The sequence below is a fragment of the Bufo bufo genome, chromosome 10 (genome assembly GCF_905171765.1).
Source record: "Bufo bufo chromosome 10, aBufBuf1.1, whole genome shotgun sequence".
Classification (NCBI taxonomy): Eukaryota; Metazoa; Chordata; class Amphibia; order Anura; family Bufonidae; genus Bufo; species Bufo bufo.
In genome coordinates, this window is record NC_053398.1 from 86,572,978 (window position 1) to 86,595,315 (window position 22,338).

Sequence of the window (22,338 nt, forward strand, 5' to 3'; positions counted from 1 at the left end):
TGTGTAGAAACATATATACCTTTTCTGTCACACTATTGCCCCTTATATGCTTCAATTAGATGCGGCAAGATTGATCTTGGCTTTAGTAAACTATGTGGGTAGCAGACCACAACTCCTATCTGGCATTGCTGACATCGATTCCAGGCTGTTATCCTCCCCCACATTAGCATTTTATCATTTGTTTCCTCAATGCTAAGTCTCTCAAATTTTGGGCTCCATATACTCTGTGGCCGTATTGCGACCCGCATACGGCGGGTCCGCAATACACGGGCACCGACCGCAATCACAGAGATGCGGCGCGGAAGCACGGATCGGAACCCCATTAAAGCACTACAGAGTGCGTGGTGTTTCTGTCTGCGCCTCCACACCGCAAAAAAATAGAACTTGTTTGAATTTTTTGCGGTGCGGACGGATCACGAACCCATTCAAGTTAAATGGGTCTCGATCCATCCCGGCTGCCGCACGGACGTTGCCCGTGCAATGGGGACAGCAAATTGCAGTCCCCAATGCACGGAACCGATACGCAACTTTCATGTGCAAGAGGCCTAAAAGATATAGTAGTGCTAGAGAGGGTTCAGAGGTGAAGACCAGATTATTAAATGGTTAGTCAAAGTATGGAATGTCGTACCTCATGAGGTAGCACTGGCAGATACTGTATCAGCTTTTATAAAAGGGCTAACTGTGCATGTATGTATGCAACTACACACTAGCAGTAGGACCCCATGGGGGAGAGCTATCAAAGATTCCGCCTTTCATTTTCCTAAGGAGCTCTGAACAATGAAATATGGAATCTGATTGGTTGCTATGGGCAACTAAGCAAATTTTCCTTTACACCATTTTTGATAAATCTTCCACTACAGAAAGTGAAGAAAATTTGGTGCACTGCACAGCTAATATTTCACCTATTGTTTGGGTTACTTTGTGCCAAAAATTGTGGTTCACCCTTTCTGCTAAGCCACTGTGTATTATTCTTTGTGCCACATTTACTCATTTACTTCATAAACAGGTCTAAAACTGGATGTACTAAATCTAATATGTGCCACCAAGTCTTCAATGTTTGGCACATGGTATGTGAAGGACTATGCGCTAGCACAATAGTAAATGTGCCAATAACTGATATCACAAAGGTCCATGTACCAAATATGCTGAAAGTCTTCATGCATGAAGTAAGCTATCTACATGTAAAATCTCTATCTTCCATAGTATTGTACTTTCCTGTGTTAAAGGGGTTGGCCACTTTTTGGTTAGTTGACCATTGTGTTTGTGAGATGATTATATGGCACTTATTAATATAGCCTTTGTTGGAATTCCACACAATTTTCTATATTTAACCCCTTCACACATTTGGACGTAACTGTACGTCCAAATAGCAAGTAATTTACTGCATTTGGACGTACAGTCACGTCCAAACTGCTTACCGGGGCTGTGACACTATAAAGTGTCACAGCTCCGAAGTCTCCACTCTCCCGAAGAGCAGACACACCAGGGAAGCCGGCAAGGGATCAATCAGAGTGGTTTGAGGCTGTGATTTCCACGCTGGAGATCACAGCCTGAAATCGGGTAAGACCCTCTATGTTCCCCCAGTGCCCCTGATATTTATATTGTCCCCAGTAATTTAGTTGCCCCCATAATGCCTCCCAGATGCCCCCATTGCCTCCTAATGCCCCCCTGTAGCCTGACCCTTTCTGTCGTCTATGATGGCAGTGGCTCAGGAACAGAGCTGCTGCCATCAGCAGATAGTGCCAGCTGTAACTTACAGCTGACACTCTGCTGCTACGGCCGAAATCTGTGCGGACACCGATCTCAGCATTTAACCCCATAGATGCTGCGGTCAGTAGCTGCCCTCAGCATCCATGTGGTTAAGAGGAAGGGAGCTCCCTCTCTCTTCCATCGAACCAGACACCTTACAAAGGCGTCCGGGCTGCCATGTACCTAAGGCTGATCAGACCCTAAGGGTCTGATAAGCCTTAGTGTAACTGTAATATAGACTATACAGTGCATCACAATAGACGACTATTGCAATGCACTGTATAGCCATCAGGCCCACTGGATCTTCAAGATCCAAATGGGTCTCTTGATAAAAAAAAAAGTGTAAAAAGCATTAAAAAAAAAGTTAAAAATAAAACATAAAATAAACAAAAAATTCTATAAAAATTGGCTTTTCTCATATCCATTCATTAATTTAATTAAAAAATTAAATAAATTAAAAACCTACACATAATTGGTATCACAGAATCCGTAACGACCTGATCATTAAAAGTATCGTGTTCCGAATCCCGTGAGGTGAACGCCGTAAAAAATGATGTAGAAAACAATGACGGAATTGCTGTTTTTGTCACCTCACCTCCACCAAAAAAATAACAAGTGATCAAAAAGTCATATGTACCCAAAATTATACCAGTAAAAACTACAGCCTGTCCTGCAAAAAACAAGCTCCCACACAGCTACATTGGTGAAAAAGTAAAAATGCATAACAAATTGTGGGGAGCATTTTCTCCTGTTAGCCCTTGTGAAAATAAAAAATGTAGGGCTAGAGCAACATTATATTGGAAATAAAAGTAATTTTTTTCATTTTCACAGCCATGCGTTTCTAAATTCTATGAAACGCTTGTTGGCTCAAAGCAGTCACTACACCGCTATATTTATTCCTTGAGGGGTGTAGTTTCCAAAATGCAGTAAATTTTGGGGGTTTTCTTTCTAAGAGTACCTCAGGGTCTCTTCAAATGTGACACATGGCACCTGAAAACCATTCCAGCAAATTCTGCCCTCCAATAACAATATGACGCTCCTTTCCTTCTGAGTACTGCCGTGTGCCCATACAGCAGGTTACAACCACATATGGGGTATTTCTGTAAACTGCAGAATCAGGGCAATAAATATTGAGGTTTGTTTGGCTGTTAACCCTTACTGTGTAACAGGAAGAATTGATTAAAATGGAAAATCTGCACACAAAAAAATTACATTTCAAATTTCCCCTCCATTTTCCTTTAATTCTTGTGGAACACCTAAAGGTTTAACAAAGTTTATAAAATTAGTTTTAAGTAACTTGAGGGGTGTAGTTTCTAAAATAGGGTCATTTATGGATGATTTATACTAATTAAGTCCCACAAAGCGACTCAATAACTGAACCTTAAAAAAGTGGGTTTTGACAATTTTCTTAAAAAAATGTAAATTTGCTTCTAAACTTCTAAGCTTTCTAATTTCCTGAAAAATTTAAATGACATTTACAAAATGATGCAAATATAAAGTAGACATATGGGGAATGTAAAGTAATAACTATTTTATGAAGTATCACTATCTGTCTTAAAAGCGGAGAAATTCTAATTTTGAAAATAGCGAATTTTTCCAAATTTTCAGCAAATTTTGTTTTTTATGCATAAAGGTAAAACGGATCAACTCACAAGAAAACAATCTCAAAATGGCTTGGATAAGTAAAATCATTCCAAAGTTATTACCATATAAACTGATACATGTCATATTTGAAAAATGGGGCTCCGGCATTTGATCCAAACTGGCTGGTTTATTAAGGTATGCCCCCTTGTTTACAAAGTTTTTCGTGCTGTCCACGTAGAGTTCCTGTCAATAAGATGGAAGCTGATGGAGGATCATGTGACCATGGAAATCAAATCCATATGATGCCTATTCAAACACACTGCACCTGACTAAACTCCCAACAGAACAATTGCAGATGGCAGGTGTGGTGTATGTGGATGCAGGAGGCATCACATAGAGGTCCCATGACCTTCCATCAGCAGCCATTTTATGGTCAGGACATCTGTGTGAACCGCACAAAGGTCATTGTAAACAAGGGGGCATGACTATTAGAAAATGGTGCAGAATTTAAACAGAGGCTATGTTGGTCCCACTACAGTACCCAGAAAGTGGACAACCTCTTTAACTAAATTTCATATTTAATTTCAGTTAGTACATGAACAAATGGAACTTTTTGGAGTCACCTAGGACACCCTTGACTTTAAAGCCTCTATCTTTTTAAACTTCTTCTTGAATTTGTTTACTTCTTCCTCCGTAACACAGCATATTTCTGTTTGACTTTGTATTGTCCTACAGTAATGGCAGGGGAAGCATGTGAAAGTCCCCAGCCTAAATGAGTTTTATTGGCATGCCTTACTGTATATTTACTCAAACCACATCCCAAATATCATTTGTGTTTTCAGAACAAGTGACCAGCAGCCTGCACTTCACTGGGAAATGGAGCATGCTTTTAAATGCACACAAATTCACAAAGCAAAAGTCTTGCTGTGTCACTCATAATCTCTTCTTTTCTATGGGTACCTACCTGTTTATGGACAGCCCTAAGCTGCCCATCGATGTTGTAATTTTAGCTATAGATGTTGTTTTGCCAGCATTAACCAAGAATCCATCTCGTACATGGAATACAGGGTATTTCAGCAAGAAAGGGGAGTCTGACATCCAAATAGTCATTGGCCTATTTTTGGATGTGTATGAGCAGCTTCAGGTGGATCACACACTTTTTTTATGAGACTGAGTGGTGGTTATAGACGATCTACCTGAACAACTCCTGCAAATACAGAAGCTGTATAGTAAAGGGTGTTGCCACACGGTCAGGTTTTTTATGCAGTTTTTGAGCCAAAGTTACTAATGGATCATAAAAGGAGAGACAGCATTAAAAATAGGTACTACGGGGAACATTTATTAAGACTGGCGTTTTAGATACCAGTCTTAGGCTACATGCACACGAACGTTGTTTGTTTTTGTGTCCGTTCCTTTTTTTTTGCGGATAGGATGCAGACCTATTCATTTCAATGGGTCCGCAAAAAATGCGGACGACACACCGTGTGCTGTCAGCATCCGTATGTCCATTCCGTAGCCCAACAAAAAAAATATAACATGTCCTATTCTTGTTTTAGGCATTGTTACAATGAATCCGCCCAAAAAAACGGATGGCATATGGATGGCAATTGCAGACCGCAAAACACATATGGTCGTGTGCATGTAGCCTTAATAAGATCCTGCACTGTGACTCTGCCAAAGTTATGTAGAGGCACAGACCTCTTTATAACTTTGGCGTATCCACCGCCCCTTCTAAATGTAAGACAGCTTCCTAGCTGGCTCACATTTAGACCATTTTCTACACCTAAGCCAGGCCTTCCCCGCCCACCCACCTTTTTAGAGCTGGTGTGAGCAGGGAGAAGTTGCAGATTATAGCCCAAAGGACCTAATTTAGTCATACTTCTGTTTCACAAATGACCCCTGCATCTCTTTTTCAATCCACAGCTGGTCTTGGCTTCAAAAACTGCATAAGAAAACCTGAACGTGTGATCGTAACTGAAATGTTTTGCCTGCAACAGTATAGGTGAATAGTATATCAATGAATACAACACACAGATGTGGAATTTTTAAAAGAAGACTTGAATCCTGACTCTCAAGCATCACTCGCATCAGTCATACAATAAACACCTTAACAGCAATTTACTAAAAGGGTTATTGCAGTTAATAAGAAAATAAAGCCTCTCGTTTTCAAGATCTTCTTGCAGCCATTTCATGGGAGCCTTCATGATATCACTAGTCCAGGTGATGAAAACCTGTCCCATTCATGTGAGGCACATAAAGCTGCTGCTGGGCGCATTACAAGATGCAGCCCTGATAACTGTACTTGTACCTATATATCCGTCACATGCCAGGGACAAGTTTCCCTCCACGGGAAGTGAGCAAATAAATGGCTGCATTCAAGATTTTTGAAAATCTTGGGGAGTAGATAAATAATTGAAGTTATTAAAAAAAATTTTGCAAAAAAACCTTTTATTTGCTTAGTAATATCCCTTTAGTGCATATTAAACTGGAACAAAATCTCTTAATAGAATTAGCAATAATTACATCTGTTCTGCGATGTTTGAATGTAATAAAAGATCTGATCATTTACTTTATTGTTGATAACTGAGAAATAGCTGCAATACAGTTGCCTTGAGGCTGTATAGAAACCCACGTTAATAAATATGTATACACCAGCACAGTGTCCTTCCAAAGTCTCCCCATAATTGGAAAGGATTACGGTTACAGGTTAGAGTTAGGAAAGGGGAGAAGCTTTGCGGTAAAAGGACGGGGGTGATAGTTAGGGAGGTACAGGGAGAGATGTATAGTATTAGTGAGAAGTTAGTGGACCCCCTCAGAGGAACAGACCAGACACAAAAATGTTGATTAGTAAACAAGTCATTAATTAGATTTCAGTTTATTAGTAATCAAACCTTAAGTTAAACATGTCACAGATCACAAGAGAGGGGACATGCAGGAGGGGGGTAGGATCATGCAGTTAATACCTCCATGACCAAACAGACACGCCATATCTGTGGCCAGGGAGGTATTAAGTTGTCAGGCATGCAGTTAATGAAGTTAATGGTGGTAGGGGAGGTCCATTCGCTGCGTGCTGAAGCCCCATGCTGGTTGAGAGACAGCGGCCAGGTGTATTTCCAACAGTACAAATGAGTGGAATAGAGACAGGTAGAGAGACTGGTCTGACGGGAAATAAATAGTGAAATGGCAACGCTACTACAGTGTAAGAGATCTATGAGGGTGAGATGTGGAAAACTCCGAGAGCCCCTAGGAAATGTACTACATTAATATGTGACAGAAAAATGAAAGAGTGTCTGGGGAAGACGCACCAAAAATAAGATGGAGAAATGTTTGTCTCATCTTTCAATTTGGAATGATTAGTATAGAAGAGAAAGAGATATTAGAGCATGTGGGGAGGACAAGGGTTATGTTAGTGAGGTTAGAAGAGGGGTTAATGTGAAGGGAATGGCTGGTGTTAATGCATGCACAGCTGCAGCCCCCTCCCACTGATAGCATGCATTGTCTAAGAAGGAGGGCGATCTATAATGGCAGCCTATAGAGACACAACAAAAGAGAGGTTGGGTTAGAAAAGATGGGTGTAGGAGTCAGTGCAAGACATCTGCGTGATAATCTGAGAAGAATGAGAAGACCACTGTTATCCTGAGGACCCCCAGCCCAAATCCTACATGAAAGGCTGCCATGAGAGACCCCACCCTCCATCAGCCCATCCAGTAATACTGTAAGCAGTGTTTAATGCTGGGAGAGTATGTGCATGAGTCAGTGAGGTTATAGAGAAGGGGGAGAAGAGCGACAAGGAAGAGCAGTCGATAAAGGGAAACTAAAAATATAGAAAATGATGCAAGAATGAGCAAAACAATACTCAAAATGAAGACAGAATCCTGTAGCGACATCCCTTACTATGCCATACACTTAGTGCATCCCTGTGTGCCGCTGTCTCCATGCCATGGCACTATGTAACATCACCACACGATGTCACTCAGCCCCTGAACAAAGTGCACGTGTGCATCTACCAATGGCCGACTCCAGTCCTTTATGTAGATAAATGTATGATGTCTGTCCACAAAGGACGCATACAATATCCCGTTATTAAATGCACTCATTACTTTCCCCACAGATCTCATGCTGTACCGGTACCCAGTGACAGCACACACCCGCACCACCCAACACTAGCAGCGATGCATCCATGTAGTGAAGCTTTTCTGTCACACCAATACACTAATTCTTATATACTACAGCAGCTTGGACTCAATGCTTCCATGTACAGCCTGCAACACAGGACATTAACCACATGAGGACACCATCTTTCTACAAACCTTCATACAGCAGAGACCTCCGCCTAATACTGAAATAACCGGTGGGTCGCCATCAGTCACTGACTATTAGTAGAAAATAGTAAGCAAATTCTCTCCATGTTCATAGGAACATGTAATAGCTTTGAAAGGCACTGAGTACAGGAGCATGACACAGTCACCTCTGGTTAATCTGGGCCTTATGCCACTAAGTGCCTACAGTCTTAATGTATTTTCTAACAGAGTTTATATTATTATTTATATGCTATAAACGACATTGCTAGATAGATTTATCTTAAACCGTTTACACAAGTAAAAACCATGTCTTTATGTAAATGTATCCTCTTAACCTTGTCTTACACTGACACATAAAATAATGATAAAAATATGAATTACACGTTAACATGGACTGAAATTGTTCTGAACGGACATTATAAAAGAAAATAACAAAAAATCATAAATAACCGAGGCATGAGCATGAAATCATATAGAAATAGAACACGATCATGATATTCCTTGTAAGAGAGGTAGTAAGGATTTTGTAAAGAATACAGTTTGAGGGTGGGAGGTGAAAGGGTACAGTGGTTGAAGGACTTTTGGTATTTGAGCTGTGAACGGAACAGAAGACAGGAGCTGGAATAAACCCCAGGGGTACAATTGGAGTGATATCTACCAGGTAATGGAGTTTGTTTACCAGAGCATGTCCGATGCCTGCATGCTTTATCACGAGTGGAAAGAGAATAAAAAATAAAAAATAAATAAAAAAAAAGATAATACAAATGGGGAGAAGGAAGGAGGCTTACCCCTTCCCTTCATCCTCCTGGTTCCCCCCCATCCCATAATTCACCTATCTGTTTTAAACTAATACAGGCTAGAATTAGAAAAATGGAGGAAAGGTCTATATTCCACTTGGAAAAATATTTAGAAAAATTTGAAGAGGGAGCAAGTAAGAGAAATCAGGACAGAGGGGGGTGGAGCAAAAAGAATGAGGGCTAAGGGATCTAGATACAGAAATATTTTAAATGGAAGGCTAAAAGGACAGGTAAAAAGATAAAACGTGAATGACCATGAACATTTCTGCTTGTATTTTTTTGTATAGTACTTAAAATATCACCATATCAGGGCATAAATAATTCAGGCTATATAGAAGAAAAAACAGTAGTTATTTTAGGCAACAAAGCATTTACTATATCCTTAAATACAAAGGTTAGAAGTAAATCTCACATACCTATACAAATATTGGGACCTGTAAGGATCCACATGTAATAACAGCTGTTTGTACTTATGGGGAATTAAAATGCTAGAATACAGTAAGATATGGCTGCTTGTTCCAGAAACATTACCACTCTGGTCCACAGGCTAGATTTGAATGAGGCCAAGCTGCAATATCAGCACCAGCCACAAGGCATGAGTGGCACTGCTTCAGAAACAAATCATCCATGTTTTTTCTAATCTCAGACAGTTACTCCACAGAAATGTGATGGCTCATATTGTAACAGGTGCAACACTGAGAAAATATTTGCCCTATCAAGCTATTCAGTTGTGTTGTCCTCATCCAATCTTGACTAAACAATAAAGGTTAGGCTACTTTCACACTTTCAATATTTTACGGTATTTTCTCCTACCGGAAAGCAAACCGCAACATGTTGTAGTTTGCTTTCCGTCCTGGGATGCGGAGCAAGACGGATCCGTCATGACCCGCAAAGCAAGTCAATGGGGACGGATCCGTTTTCTCTGCCACAATCTGCCACAATCGAAAACGGATTGGCCCCCCATTGACGGATCCGTCCTTGCTATGTTAAAGATAATACAACCGGATCCGTTCATAACAGATGCAGATGGTTGTATTATCCGTAACAGAAGCGCTTTTTGTTGAACCCTGCTGGATCCAGCAAAAACCCTAGTGTAAAAGTAGTCTTACCCTGATATAGGACTAGATACCTAGATCACAGCAACTTTTGCTGTTTAGTCAAGATTGGAAGAGGACACCACAACTGAATAGCTGGATAAGGCAAATATAATATGAAATGTTGACTGCCATAAATGCTAATGATAACCTTATAAATAGCTAATGCCTAAAGAGGTACCCTCACAAAAACACCAATAGCATACATACCATCAGTGTCCAATTGATCGGGGTCTGAAGACTGTGACTGGTCATTTGAATGATGTGGCTGTGCATGTCCACACAGCTTTTTCTATACCTCATGCTTGGGTTTCTGTCATCAATAGGGACCATATGGTTTCTGAGAAAAAGTGGCATGATACTTTTCTAGTGTCAATGCCACTCTGTACTTGTAATCTGCAGAGGTCACAACGGTCAGGCTTCCACCAATTGGACATTGGTGGCAGATGCTAGAAATATGTCATCAAAGTCTGTAATGAGACCCCTTTGAGCTTTAGCTATTTGTTTGGAGATTTACTTGGAAGGTTTCATACCGTTTTTTTTTTCTTCTTTTATCTCACAAGAGCAATGTTTATTTAACACTCATCCTACTGGGAGAGGCTAACTGTGAACACAACGTCCATTTATTTTCATATTTGAGTTGCTATTCTCTGTAATGGGATTTTCTGAGGTGGACAAAAAATTGCTTATTTATTCTCTTGCCATTTCTGCACCAAAGTTACGGTTCTCATTGCCAGTCTCTGGCTGCAGTGGGGATGTGCCTTTATACCCACTGCAGCCAATCACTGGCCTTATAAGTAAACAATAAGATGAGGTCATTGATTGTCTGCAATAGCCACATTCCTATACTCCACATCAAGTAGACAGAGACCAATCGGAAGGACCATAGTGGTGGTGTTGGAACAGTGCGGGAATAAACGGGTAAGTATTGATTTTTTGATTACTTTATCACATTATCCCCTTAGGCTGGGTTCACACGGGCGTTGCGGGAAAATGTGCGTGTGCGTTACGGGAACACCCGCGATTTTTCCGCGCGAGTGCAAAACATTGTAATGCGTTTTGCACTCGCGTGAGAAAAATCGCGCATGTTTGGTACCCAAACCCGAACTTCTTCACAGAAGTTCGGGCTTGGGATCGGTGTTCTGTAGATTGTATTATTTCCCCTTATAACATAGTTATAAGGGAAAATAATAGCATTCTGAATACAGAATGCATAGTAAACTAGCGCTGGAGGGGTTAAAAAATAATAATAATAATTTAACTCACCTTAGTCCACTTGATCGGGTAGCCCGGCATCTCCTTCTGTCTCCTTTGCTGAACAGGACCTGTGGTGAGCATTAATTACAGGTAAAGGACCTTTGGTGACGTCACTCCAGTCATCACATGATCCATCACCATGGTAAAAGATCATGTGATGGATCATGTGATGCCTGGAGTGACGTACCTGTTCAGCAAAGGAGACAGAAGGAGATGCCGGCTACGCGATCAAGTGGACTAAGGTGAGTTAAATTATTATTTATTTATTTTTAACCCCTCCAGCGCTAGTTTACTATGCATTCTGTATTCAAAATGCTATTATTTTCCCTTATAACCATGTTATAAGGGAAAATAATAATGATCGGGTCTCCATCCCGATCGTCTCCTAGCAACCGTGCGTGAAAATCGCACCGCATCCGCACTTGCTTGCGATTTTTACGCAACCCCATTCACTTCTATGGGGCCTGCGTTGCGTGAAAAACGCAGAATATAGAGCATGCTGCGATTTTCACGCAACGCACAAGTGATGCGTGAAAATCACCGCTCATCTAAACAGCCCCATTGAAATGAATAGGTCGGGATTTAGTGCGGGTGCAATACGTTCACCTACCGCATTGCACCCGCGCGGAAATCTCGCCCGTGTGAACGCAGCCTTAGGCAATTATTTGACCACCTCTGAAAACCCCTTTAAGGAACAGAATGCCAGTGGTTTTAATTAAGGAATTGGTTTAAAAAAAAAAACATATAAGAAGCAAAACGTAAACTTAATCTCACCATGTTTACCTGTGGTAAAAATATAAATTTTAACGAATTAAATTTAACTTGTCAATGCATGTTCCAGAATTTCTTAATCATTTAAACACAGCATGGTAATATTGGTAATTAAAACAATACTTTTTTATAATGAGAATAAAAACAGATAGATAGATAATAGATAGACAGATTATAACTCTGAAAGTTAATGGGGGTCCACCATACGCCCGGGCCCGTCACATTGAATATACTGCGTCTCCCTGTGCACGGATGAAAACATCCAGTGTCGGGTGGAACAGCCAATGGCAGACATGACAGGGACGAGCCTCCCTAGCATTGTGGGTGACGCTGGACACCGGATGTTTTCATCCACGCACAGGGAGAAGCAGCAGTGGTGGTGTGGGGACCAGGAGCGGCGCGGGGAGCTCAGAGTATATTCAATGTGAGGGGCCAGGGCATATGGGGGACAGTTTTCAGTCTCGGATAACCCCTTTAATTGAAATCCAAATTTTATATTAAAATATACCGGTAATAAACATTTAGAAATCGATATTAGGCTTTTGAAAGCTTTTGTTTTCTGTAACGTGATCAGCCAACTCCACCATAAACATGTTCACTTGGATCAAGCATGTGTGCATGTTTATAGCTACACAGCTAGAGTGAACAATATATAGGAAATATGTGAACGAGTGTGTACATCCCCACCCCCCCATCAATTCTCAGTTAAGGCCCCTTTACAGGGGATACAAATTAGGGCAATACTCAGAAAAGAAAGATTCCTACAAGTTTTCCTTCCTGATTGCCCGATCACATCAGATGAAAGCATCATTGATGTAGACACCTAAATTATCATTTCGGGATAGCAGATTGTGCTGTGTAAACAGGGATCTTCTGCCCAGAAAAAATTAATCTTTGTAGGGTCAAGTAATGTAAATAATGATCACTCTTGCCCATATAGACGCGATGATTGCTGCATGTAAATGCACTTCCCACCTGAAAAGTTTGTTCCCGATAATTGTCTGCACAGTTGTCCATGTAAAGAGGCCTTAACATAAATGGAAAACAACTGGACACCGGCAGATTTGGTACTGTTGATGTGTATTCAGTACTCTCACTTCTCATTATATAATATTAGCATACAGTAAGAGTCTGCAGCATCTGATCCCAATTTGTTACAAGCATCTTCCCACGGGCGTTAAACATGTTGTCCAGCTTGTGCCATACAACATATACACCATAGGTAACAACTGTGTTCAAATGAATTGTTTGTTTTTGGCATGCAATCCACGGAAAATTAAAGGTAACTTGTCAGTAGGGATGAGCGAATTGACTTCGGATGAAACATCCAAAGACGATTTGCTCCTTACAGTATTAGAATGTATTGGCTCATATGAGCCGAAGTTATTACTGCGCAAAGTCTCGCGAGACTTCACATAATAACTTCATAAATCAATTTCTACTGTAAAAAAGTGTTTCCTGCGTTTCCCAACGTACCACTTGAAACCGAACCCGAGTTCGGGAAATAATAACTTCGGCTCATATGAGTCAATACATTCTAATACTGTACGGAGCACTCGCTCCGTACAGTATTCTAATGAAGTATTATGCAAATCGTCTTTGGATGTTTCAGCCGAAGTCGATTCGCTCATCCCTACTTGTCACCATGAAAATGCAGTGCAATCTGCATTCAGCATGTTGCAAGTAGATTGATATTTAGTTTTGTTGGCAAAAAAAAAATCAACAAAAACTTGCAGTTTATTCATTTAAACCTCATTATTTTTATACTTAGGAGTCATGTGGGCAGAGGCACTCAGTGACTGACAGCTAGCTGAATAGCTAAGTGTAGAAGGAAGGCTGTCAACCACTCAGTAGGACCGACCACATGACTCCTAAGCATAAGAGCTGAGATTTAAATGAATAAATTACAAGTTGTAGTGAATCTTTTTCCATATGACTATACTCAGCTCCTCCTGCTCTATAACATGCTGCTTGAAGAGCACACTGCATTCTCATGGTGACAGATTCCCTTTAAATGGCACGTTTTATAAAAATTTAAAACCTTGAGGCCTAGATAAAATACCTGTGTTTTGGTCAGTGATTTCCATCAGTGATTGTGAGCCAAACTAAGTGCAGGTCAAAACATAAACCAGGTGCAAATCTTTCCAGTGTAACTTAGTTTTGCGTAGCCTCCACTCCTGATTTTGGCTCACAATCACTAATGGAAATCAGACCAAAAAACTGATGTGTGAAGTAGGCCTTAGGCTAATCTTACATTTGTGTTTAAGTTCGAGTATCTAGTATAGGCCGTACACTGCTGGTGTCCAATGGATTCCATTCAATATAAAGGGGTTTCCGGCATGAGTACCGGCATTCTGCCTGCAATAGCATTTTGTCTGGCAGAATACCAGTGTTCGCTGGCGGTTTCCTGCATATGCTGAGTCATCAATTCTGGTATTCTCTTCCTATGCCAGAACAGAATACCAATTGAAATGAAGATGTGAACCTAGCATTACTAGAAAAATCCCTAACCTCTTGTGAAGTTGTGATGGGATTTTCTCCAATAAGTTATGAATAAACCAGTGATTGACTGATTGATTTCACTTCTGAAGAAAGATAACAGCTTGACCATGGCTATGCCAGGATCAGAATGGACAAAAGAGGAAGGCTACACAATGTACTTTTTCTGTTTACCCATTTCATAGGTCTTTGCATTACAACTAGAGTCTACCACACACAAAGTTGTAGAGGTTGTGGTTGCTGTGAAGCATGAAGTGACTCAAAAGTCCCTCTGCCCCACATGAGAAGACCATTATTATGAAGCAAATGTTTTAGTTTTTGGGTCTTTTATAGATTTTGCAATACAAAATTGCAGCTTTAAGTTACGTCTACGGCCACTTGAGAGATAAAAGGAGCTGCCTATAGCATAATGTTTCCCTTCACCAGTACCTGAAGCCTATCATGTTTAGAATTGAACACTTCATGATAGCATATGTATCTAATGAAAGTATTCTACAGTAAAGAAACATTTAAGACATACCTGCCGAAGATTCCTTGTGACACGGACGTCATGCCAGCTGTTGTCATTGAATTTTCCATTGACGGGTTCCACTAGGGCCTCAAAGGCCCCTGATCCAAGGTTGATGACCAACCACACGGCACCACTCTTCAATGAAAGGTTGACATAATCTGCAGACTTTCCTGTATGGAGCATCAGTCCATTCCGCTGGAGGGTTTTAAAGGAGAGGGTAATTTCATCAGCGCTGCTCTGAATTGGGCTGTGGGACAAATCATAACAGAAGAACTCGTTTCCTCGGAATGTAGCCGCATATTCTTCTTTTCCTGAAAAGCATGGAATAGGAATGTGGAAGAAGTAAATATTAGAAAAAAGTGAAAGCATAAAGCAGAGAAAGTGTCAAGATGTAATAGTGTAATAATCTTTGCAAGCCAGTTAAAGAAATGCTAAATGAAGCATGAATATGAAGAGCTAGAAGAAGAGACAATGCAAAATAAAATGGGGAAAGGAAAAAGTTCAAGATTCAGGAACCATTCAATATGCATTATTAGAGCACTAGATAGAGAGAGAAAACAGACAAAGGAAGGACCAACAAATCAGGAAGGAATTCAGGAGGGAATATAAGTGTATATATGATGCTTACAAAGAAGGAATTATATTGTGGTACTTTAGTGTATAAGGCTTGGTCCTCATGCAGAAAAAGCAGCATCCAACCCAATAGATATACTCTACATGAATCTCCAGAAATAACCAGACTTTTTTCAACACAATATTATTGTATAACCATCACACATTCACAACTCATTTTTCACAACTTTACATTTTACTTCTTATTTTTGCAGAATTGTCAATAGTGTTGAATGTTCATGTGACAGTGTATCCTGTGACTTTAGCCATACTTTAATTTTGGATTTTTAAAGCCTTTCTATATCATTAATTATAATAAATTTACTACAAAAACAATCTTAATTTTTAATTAACTAGATTTTCTTGTGCTCTGAAACTTAAGCTCAAGGGTTGGCATTGGTTTCTTAGATGCAGTGGAGTTAAATTTGACAAGAGAATTTGCATGAAGATATATGACCCTTCCTGTTCTTTCACATTCCACTGGGTACTCCTGTTTCCTCCAACACTACAAAAAGACTAAAGTCTACCATACACTTGAAACAGCCATTGACCATGCATGTTTATTTCAACAAATGAGGTGAAAAAGCAGCTACTGGAAATTTCTGGCAGCAGCTTATCTCATCTGGGACCTGTCGATTAGGCATGAGTTGGGAGGTTGAGATAGCTGGTAAATCTTACTGAAATCAGCAGATTTGAATTACTTTTATCTGGTCAGGTTCCTTAAAAATGTGTCTTTTAAAACTGATGGCTTTAGATAGAGCCTATAAATCTCATTGAGATCCATTGATAATTCTTAAGGTGTTTACCAGGGTCAGAATATTAACGGCCTATCTTTAAGGAGATGAACCCATGTGAGCAATGATAAGGCCACGGTGCTCATACAAGTGCCCTAGTACCTTCAAACAGCTGATCTGTGGGGGGTGCTGAGTGTCAGGTGTGATCAATATTCTGATCTCTGACAACCTCTTTAAACATTTCCCAATGGGAAAATAAGGACGGAGTTTTAACAACCAATCTTTTGTATCTAGTAGAGTTAATCAGTCTGTATTCTGTAAATAAAAATATTAAGTCATAGGTTTATATACAGGTGCAAGAAAAAGTATGTGAACCATTTGGAATGATATGGATTTCTGCACAGATTGGTCATAAAATGTGATCTGATCTTCATCTAAGTCACAACAATAGACAATCACAGTCTGCTTAAACTAATAACACACAAATAATTAAATGTTACCATGTTTTTATTGAACACACCATGTAAACATTTATAGTGCAGGTGGAAAAAGTATGTGAACCCCTAGACTAATGGCATCTCCAAAAGCTAATTGGAGTGAGGTGTCAGCCAACTGGAGTCCAATCAATGAGATAAGATTAGAGGTGTTGGTTACAGCTGCCCTGCCCTATAAAAAACACACACCAGTTCTGGGTTTGCTTTTCACAAGAAGTATTGCCTGATGTGAATGATGCCTCGCACAAAAGAGCTCTGAGAAGACCTACGATTAAGAATTGTTGACTTGCATAAAGATGGAAAGGGTTATAAAAGTATCTCCAAAAGCCTTGCTGTTCTTCAGTCCACGGTAAGACAAATTGTCTATAAATGGAGAAAGTTCAGCACTGCTGCTACTCTCCCTAGAGGTGGCCGTCCTGTAAAGATGACTGCAAGAGCACAGCGCAGACTGCTCAATGAGGTGAAGAAGAATCCTAGAGTGTCAGCTAAAGACTTACAAAAGTCTCTGGCATATGCTAACATCCTGTTACCGAATCTACGATACGTAAAACACTAAACAAGAATAGATTCCATGGGAGGATACCAAAGAGGAAGCCACTGCTGTCCAAAAAAAACACATTGCTGCACATTTACAGTTTGCACAAGAGCACCTGGATGTTCCACAGCAGTACTGGCAAAATATTCTGTGGACAGATGAAACCAAAGTTGAGTTGTTTGGAAGAAACACACAACACTATGTGTGGAGAAAAAGAGGCACAGCACACCAACATCAAAACCTCATCCCAACTGTGAAGTATGGTTGTGGGGTCATCATGGTTTGGGGCTGCTTTGCTGCGTCAGGGCCTGGACGGATTGCTATCATCGAAGGAAAAATTCATTCCCAAGTTTATCGAGACATTTTGCAGGAGAACTTAAGTCCATCTGTCCACCAGCTGAAGCTCAACAGAAGATGCGTGTTGCAACAGGACAACGACCCAAAGCATAGACGTAAATCAACAACAGAATGGCTTAAACAGAAGAAAATACGCCTTCTGGAGTGGCCCAGTCAGAGTCCGGACCTCAACCCGATTGAGATGCTGTGGCATGACCTCAAGAAAGCGATTCACACCAGACATTCCAAGAATATTGCTGAACTGAAACAGTTCTGTAAAGAGGAATGGTCAAAAATTACTCCTGACTAGAGTTGAGCGAACACCTGGATGTTCGGGTTCGAGAAGTTCGGCCGAACTTCCCGGAAATGTTCGGGTTCGGGATCCGAACCCGAACCGAACTTCGTCCCGAACCCGAACCCCATTGAAGTCAATGGGGACCCAAACTTTTGGGCACTAAAAAGGCTGTAAAACAGCCCAGGAAAGAGCTAGAGGGCTGCAAAAGGCAGCAACATGTAGGTAAATCCCCTGCAAACAAATGTGGATAGGGAAATTAATTAAAATAAAAATAAAAAAAATAAAAATGAACCAATATCAATTGGACAGAGGTCCCATAGCAGAGAATCTGGCTTCACGTCAGCAGAGAATCAGTCTCTTCATGCCATAGCAAAGAATCTGGCTTCATGTCAGCACAGAATCAGTCTCTTCATGCCATAGCAGAGAATCAGGATTCACGTCACCCACCACTGGAACAGGCCACTGTCACACATTTAGGCGCCGGCACCCAGACAGAGGAGAGCGGTCCCGTAACAGAGAATCTGGCCTTATGTCAGCACAGAATCTGTCTTCATGTCATAGCAGAGAATCAGGCTTCACGTCACCCACCACTGGAACAGGCCACTGTCACACATTTAGGCCCCGGCACCCAGACAGAGGAGAGCGGTCCCGTAACAGAGAATCTGGCCTTATGTCAGCGCAGAATCTGTCTTCATGTCATAGCAGAGAATCAGGCTTCACGTCACCCACCACTGGAACAGGCCACTGTCACACATTTAGGCCCCGGCACCCAGACAGAGGAGAGCGGTCCCGTAACAGAGAATCTGGCCTTATGTCAGCACAGAATCTGTCTTCATGTCATAGCAGAGAATCAGGCTTCACGTCACCCACCACTGGAACAGGCCACTGTCACATATTTAGGCCCAGGCACCCAGGCAGAGGAGAGAGGTCGCGTAACAGAGAATCTGGCCTTATGTCAGCGCAGAATCTGTCTTCATGTCATAGCAGAGAATCAGGCTTTACGTCACACACCACTGGATCAGGCCACTGTCACACATTTAGGCCCCGGCACCCAGACAGAGGAGAGCGGTCCCGTAACAGAGAATCTGGCCTTATGTCAGCACAGAATCTGTCTTCATGTCATAGCAGAGAATCAGGCTTCACGTCACCCACCACTGGAACAGGCCACTGTCACACATTTAGGCCCCGGCACCCAGACAGAGGAGAGCGGTCCCGTAAAAGAGAATCTGGCCTTATGTCAGCACAGAATCTGTCTTCATGTCATAGCAGAGAATCAGGCTTCACGTCACCCACCACTGGAACAGGCCACTGTCACACATTTAGGCCCCGGCACCCAGACAGAGGAGAGCGGTCCCGTAACAGAGAATCTGGCCTTATGTCAGCGCAGAATCTGTCTTCATGTCATAGCAGAGAATCAGGCTTCACATCACCCACCACTGGAACAGGCCACTGTCACATATTTAGGCCCAGGCACCCAGGCAGAGGAGAGAGGTCGCGTAACAGAGAATCTGGCCTTATGTCAGCACAGAATCTGTCTTCATGTCATAGCAGAGAATCAGGCTTCACGTCACCCACCACTGGAACAGGCCACTGTCACACATTTAGGCCCCGGCACCCAGACAGAGGAGAGTGGTCCCGTAACAGAGAATCTGGCCTTATGTCAGCGCAGAATCTGTCTTCATGTCATAGCAGAGAATCAGGCTTCACGTCACCCACCACTGGAACAGGTCACTGTCACATATTTAGGCCCAGGCACCCAGGCAGAGGAGAGAGGTCGCGTAACAGAGAATCTGGCCTTATGTCAGCGCAGAATCTGTCTTCATGTCATAGCAGAGAATCAGGCTTCATGTCACCCACCACTGGAACAGGCCACTGTCACACATTTAGGCCCAGGCACCCAGGCAGAGGAGAGAGGTCGCGTAACAGAGAATCTGGCCTTATGTCAGCACAGAATCTGTCTTCATGTCATAGCAGAGAATCAGGCTTCACGTCACCCACCACTGGAACATGCCACTGTCACATATTTAGGCCCAGGCACCCAGGCAGAGGAGAGAGGTCGCGTAACAGAGAATCTGGCCTTATGTCAGCACAGAATCTGTCTTCATGTCATAGCAGAGAATCAGGCTTCACGTCACCCACCACTGGAACAGGCCACTGTCACACATTTAGGCCCCGGCACCCAGGCAGAGGAGAGCGGTCCCGTAACAGAGAATCTGGCCTTATGTCAGCACAGAATCTGTCTTCATGTCATAGCAGAGAATCAGGCTTCACGTCACCCACCACTGGAACAGGCCACTGTCACACATTTAGGCCCCGGCACCCAGACAGAGGAGAGCGGTCCCGTAAAAGAGAATCTGGCCTTATGTCAGCACAGAATCTGTCTTCATGTCATAGCAGAGAATCAGGCTTCACGTCACCCACCACTGGAACAGGCCACTGTCACACATTTAGGCCCCGGCACCCAGACAGAGGAGAGCGGTCCCGTAACAGAGAATCTGGCCTTATGTCAGCGCAGAATCTGTCTTCATGTCATAGCAGAGAATCAGGCTTCACATCACCCACCACTGGAACAGGCCACTGTCACATATTTAGGCCCAGGCACCCAGGCAGAGGAGAGAGGTCGCGTAACAGAGAATCTGGCCTTATGTCAGCACAGAATCTGTCTTCATGTCATAGCAGAGAATCAGGCTTCACGTCACCCACCACTGGAACAGGCCACTGTCACACATTTAGGCCCCGGCACCCAGACAGAGGAGAGTGGTCCCGTAACAGAGAATCTGGCCTTATGTCAGCGCAGAATCTGTCTTCATGTCATAGCAGAGAATCAGGCTTCACGTCACCCACCACTGGAACAGGTCACTGTCACATATTTAGGCCCAGGCACCCAGGCAGAGGAGAGAGGTCGCGTAACAGAGAATCTGGCCTTATGTCAGCGCAGAATCTGTCTTCATGTCATAGCAGAGAATCAGGCTTCATGTCACCCACCACTGGAACAGGCCACTGTCACACATTTAGGCCCAGGCACCCAGGCAGAGGAGAGAGGTCGCGTAACAGAGAATCTGGCCTTATGTCAGCACAGAATCTGTCTTCATGTCATAGCAGAGAATCAGGCTTCACGTCACCCACCACTGGAACATGCCACTGTCACATATTTAGGCCCAGGCACCCAGGCAGAGGAGAGAGGTCGCGTAACAGAGAATCTGGCCTTATGTCAGCACAGAATCTGTCTTCATGTCATAGCAGAGAATCAGGCTTCACGTCACCCACCACTGGAACAGGCCACTGTCACACATTTAGGCCCCGGCACCCAGGCAGAGGAGAGCGGTCCCGTAACAGAGAATCTGGCCTTATGTCAGCACAGAATCTGTCTTCATGTCATAGCAGAGAATCAGGCTTCACGTCACCCACCACTGGAACAGGCCACTGTCACACATTTAGGCCCCGGCACCCAGACAGAGGAGAGCGGTCCCGTAACAGAGAATCTGGCCTTATGTCAGCACAGAATCTGTCTTCATGTCATAGCAGAGAATCAGGCTTCACGTCACCCACCACTGGAACATGCCACTGTCACACATTTAGGCCCCGGCACCCAGACAGAGGAGAGCGGTCCCGTAACAGAGAATCTGGCCTTATGTCAGCGCAGAATCTGTCTTCATGTCATAGCAGAGAATCAGGCTTCACGTCACCCACCACTGGAACAGGCCACTGTCACACATTTAGGCCCCGGCACCCAGACAGAGGAGAGCGGTCCCGTAACAGAGAATCTGGCCTTATGTCAGCGCAGAATCTGTCTTCATGTCATAGCAGAAAATCAGGCTTCACGTCACCCACCACTGGAACAGGCCACTGTCACACATTTAGGCCCAGGCAACCAGGCAGAGGAGAGAGGTCGCGTAACAGAGAATCTGGCCTTATGTCAGCACAGAATCTGTCTTCATGTCATAGCAGAGAATCAGGCTTCACGTCACCCACCACTGGAACAGGCCACTGTCACACATTTAGGCCCCGGCACCCAGACAGAGGAGAGCGGTCCCGTAACAGAGAATCTGGCCTTATGTCAGCGCAGAATCTGTCTTCATGTCATAGCAGAGAATCAGGCTTCACGTCACCCACCACTGGAACAGGCCACTGTCACATATTTGGGCCCAGGCACCCAGGCAGAGGAGAGAGGTCGCGTAACAGAGAATCTGGCTTCATGTCAGCACAGAATAAGTCTTCATGTCATAGCAGAGAATCAGGCTTCACGTCACCCACCACTGGAACAGGCCACTGTCACACATTTAGGCCCCGGCACCCAGACAGAGGAGAGGTTCATTCAACTTTGGGTTGCCCCGCAATATAATGGTAAAATGAAATTAAAAATAGTATTGAATGAGGAAGTGCCCTGGAGTAGAATAATATATTGTTAAGGGGAGGTAGTTAATATCTAATCTGCACAAGGGATGGACAGGTCCTGTGGGATCCATGCCTGGTTCATTTTTATGAACGTCAGCTTGTCCACATTGGCTGTAGACAGGCGGCTGCGTTTGTCTGTAATGACGCCCCCTGCCGTGCTGAATACACGTTCAGACAAAACGCTGGCCGCCGGGCAGGCCAGCACCTCCAAGGCATAAAAGACTAACTCTGGCCACGTGGACAATTTGGAGACCCAGAAGTTGAATGGGGCCGAACCATCAGTCAGTACGTGGAGGGGTGTGCACAGGTACTGTTCCACCATGTTAGTGAAATGTTGCCTCCTGCTAACACGTTCCGTATCAGGTGGTGGTGCA

The 22,338-nt window shown here is 42.9% G+C and overlaps 1 protein-coding gene across 1 annotated transcript in view; it reads right to left on the reverse strand.

Moving 5' to 3' along the window:
- The window catches only part of NRXN2 (neurexin 2), a 586,635-nt gene extending 571,974 nt beyond the window's left edge, over positions 1-14,661 (reverse strand). Inside the window, exon 1 of the mRNA XM_040409373.1 lies at positions 14,573-14,661. The gene's annotated coding sequence lies outside the window, so the exon portion shown is untranslated. The remainder of the gene's footprint in view (positions 1-14,572) is intronic.
- Between the last annotated feature and the right edge of the window lie 7,677 nt (positions 14,662-22,338).